We start from the raw sequence: 3,755 nt of genomic DNA on the forward strand, positions 1-3,755 counted from the left end.
AAAAATATGTAATGCAATAATGTTAACTGTCGTTGCCATTTTAACTCTAGAATCTCATTACAGATAGGATTTGATCTTCCATACAACTATACAGACCTTCCGCCAAAAAAAATTCACAGCCCGCATATTAACAGAGAATACAAAATTCAACTGAGTTTTCCACACATTATAGCAAGAATCACCGGTAGAAAACCAAAATTCTCAGATCAGAGACATGAACACCGAGAAAATAACTGACAGTTAAATTACATATTCGCCCCTACAGTGTCTTGCTAAACTCATTTTAGAATTTTGACGACGAATGTGAATAATTTCCATTTAGAAATTGCGTGAGCATAAAGAGCTATGCTAATAAAAGGAATAAGAAATCGAGGGAGGGACTCACCTGTAAGAAGTTGGCGAAACAGAATTTAGAGGAAGAGTGTCCGCGTGGGAGAGAGAATGAGCAATTTAAAAAAAAGGAAGTCTATGGTTAATGCCTCCATGTTTATGTGGAAAGTGACAAAAGCGGAAAGCCTCCTATATGGAGAATGAAAATGACGCTTTTGTTTTTTATATATACATATATTGAAGAAAACACAAGCACTTATATATTTTTATTACATTATTTCATTTTATTAACTTAAAATTTTATATTCATATTAATTTTATTTTTATAATTTATAATTTATTTATTTAAAAATATTTTTTTTTATTTGATGCGTAATTCATAATTTGAATTAAAGTAAGGTTTAAACCATTTAAGCGTCTCTATTTTCGTTCGGTCCTCCCACTTTGGTCTCTTTTTTTAAATTTTCCCAATTGAGTTCTCAAAATTGCTAATTTGAAACAATTCAGCCCCTGCTGTTAAAATGTTTAAGTATGGATGACGTGGCATTATAAATGAATTTTATATTAAAAATTTTTAATGAATAGAAGGTCAAAGTGGGAAAATGAAGACTTTCTTCTTCCTCTGAAACCCTAATTCCTCTACATTACCCAAACCCCAATCGCCGACCACCATCCACCATCTTCTTCCTCGCATGCCCGTCAGCAACCTTTCCACCTCAACCATGCGTTATCCGCTTCACCGGACCACCACCAAGCCGCCGTAGCCCGCAGCAATCAACACAGCCAAACCGCCACCATCGCACCTGCTAGAGAAAACCCAACAGCACCCAGAAACGCGATGACAGCTCTTGCACACACCTGCAGAAAAATCTCAATCTCAATCGTCGCGCGATTGAGCAATATCGTCGTTCTCCTTCATTCATCACCACCTGCACTCAGAAAAACCAAGCGAACCAACCCTCCATGGATGTCGTCTCTAATCGCAACAACGTTCTTCTCCATCAACCATTGCTACACCTGCAATCAAAACCCATAGAAAACCCAGAAAGCGAAACGTCTCTACCACCCTCGCGCCGCAGTGAAATACTTACCAAGGGCTTCAGCAGCTGTAATGCGTTTCTTAGGGTCATGATTCAACATTTTTCTGATCAGATCCTTTGCAGCAGCTGAAATAGAAGGCCATGGTGCGCTCTCCAAATCAAGCTTGCCTTCCAAAATTGCATTAAATATGCCCTTCAATTTGAGATCCAAATCGTTTTCTTGCCAAATTACTGTGTACTGAATCATCAGAATTTATTGTAGGAAATGGTAAGGAATAACATGATGTCCTGCCAGTATTAAATGCTATTTAAAATTCTTAAATTTAGAAAGGAAATATTTCTTTGTCAATCTCCTTCACGCTCCAATTGCAATCAGTGAAACTACCGCTCCCCACCATCATCGCACCAGCAAAGCCAAACCAGAAAAACTCAAAAACCCCCAAATCTGGCCACAACATAAACGTTCAAAAAGCATTCAGAGTACTACTGTGAATCTCCATCCACCTCCTCCAAACTAGAATCCCAATCGCAACCTGTAAGGGAAACCACCTTCAAGGTTTGTGCATTCCCAATTCAAAGAACCAAAGAACCAAAACGCATCCATGGAAGAGAATGTGGAGGAAGAAGAAAGTCTTCCTTTTCCCACTTTGCCCTTCTATTCATTAATAATTTCTAATATAAAATTCATTTATAATGCCACGTCATCAATACTAAACGGCCATTAACGATTTTTAACGGCAGGGACTGAATTGCTTCAAATTAGCAGTTTTGAGGACTCAATTGAGAAAGTTTAAAAGAAAAGGACCAAAATGAGAGGACTGAACGAAAATAGGGACGCTTAAATGGTTTAAACCTTAAAGTAATAAAAAAAAAGCAATACATATTACCGATTATATTCGTATGAAAAACAAAGAAAGAAAAAAGTAATTGTAGTAAGAAAGAGTGCAGTGTGCAATTATTTTGATTGGATGGGTAGTTTATTTCCTATTTTTTATCCCTAGTTGTATGTATAAATAGTTTTGAGATTTAAATATGTGACCATCTTTATGTTATAAATATTTGATGTATAGTTACGAGTTGTTTAGATAAGAAATTTATTTCTCCTTGTTTATTGGATTTGGATGAAATTTTGTATCATGAATTGATAAGATATAATATTTCATTTTCACCATCAGGATTTTTATTTAGAAGTATCTTGTTAGAGAAATAATTTTTGTAGATTAAACTAGCATCATTCATATTTTATTTTATTTCAATAATAATTTGATTTCAGTTTCGTTAACGGTTGGATCGAGTTTAAAATCTTACAACATGTTTTTAAGATGATATCTTTTATTCAAACTATTCAAATTTACATTTAAAGATATTTAATAGAAAAATATCATTTTTGTATTTTGGATAAGGAAACCCTCTTATAGAAAGTCAACAAGTTTGTCATAACTATCATAAATAGTCAAATGTGAAATATTACTATAATATATAAATAGTAAACCATGATTTTACTATTACATATGTTTGTGAATGTATAGAAAAAATGTAAGATCCGTAAAACAGAAAAATAAAATATATTTTTATTACTAAAATAATTTATTGTAGTTTGTGCTTGTGGGTTAAAAAGTGTTGAATTGGTAGATAAAAATTAATTATAATTGTTTTAATTAAATTTGTAAAATATGTAAAATATATATTAAATAATGTTGTTTATTAAACTTCAAAATTGAAGATGTTATAGACGATATTGTCTTAACACATGTATTTACCTACTTTATTATGAACAAGTCAGAAGTGGACGTTAAAGACAAATAAGACATCCATGAAATGTTCTCTTCATCAAAAGTCGTGGTGAAGATTTTGTACAACCCACTTTGATTAATGTACTGCAAAAAACATGTATGCTCTCACATGTTGACTTCAACCTATGGTTGTTACTTACAAAAAGGCTACGAAGATTTGAAGTTTGAAGACAAGCATTGTCTAATAGATCTTTTCCCATAAAACTTACAAATAGAAGATCCCTTGGAAAGAATATCAAAAAGGATAAACACATGAGCAACGAAAAAAAATCAAAGAAAAACTCACACTCGTGCAAGAACAAAAACTCTAAGTATACACTCTCAAGCTTTATAGAGTCATAAACTTACATCTGTAAGTAGAGAGAAAATCCTACAAGGTCTATTATATTGAGTTGTATTGTAAACACATCCTCTCTATGAGAGTTATCATCTAAGACTTGTAAATAATCTGATTGATTTTACATTCTAAAGAGAATTCAAACACTTGGTGGTTAGCTTAGTTGAGTTAAATGCCTACTAGACAAGTATAAGGGAAACCAGGAGTGGGTAAACTCAGTTCTAATCAACATAACAGGTGTCACCAAGATTGACT

At 33.2% G+C, this 3,755-nt stretch overlaps 1 protein-coding gene across 1 annotated transcript in view; it reads right to left on the minus strand.

Annotated features, from left to right (window-relative positions):
• Nucleotides 1-525, minus strand: part of LOC106777247 (lipid phosphate phosphatase 2) — a 3,921-nt gene extending 3,396 nt beyond the window's left edge. The window contains exon 1 of the mRNA XM_014664808.2: nt 386-525. The gene's annotated coding sequence lies outside the window, so the exon portion shown is untranslated. The remainder of the gene's footprint in view (nt 1-385) is intronic.
• Nucleotides 526-3,755: the final 3,230 nt, after the last annotated feature.

Source organism: Vigna radiata, chromosome 11, assembly GCF_000741045.1.
Source record: "Vigna radiata var. radiata cultivar VC1973A chromosome 11, Vradiata_ver6, whole genome shotgun sequence".
Lineage (NCBI taxonomy): Eukaryota > Viridiplantae > Streptophyta > Magnoliopsida > Fabales > Fabaceae > Vigna > Vigna radiata.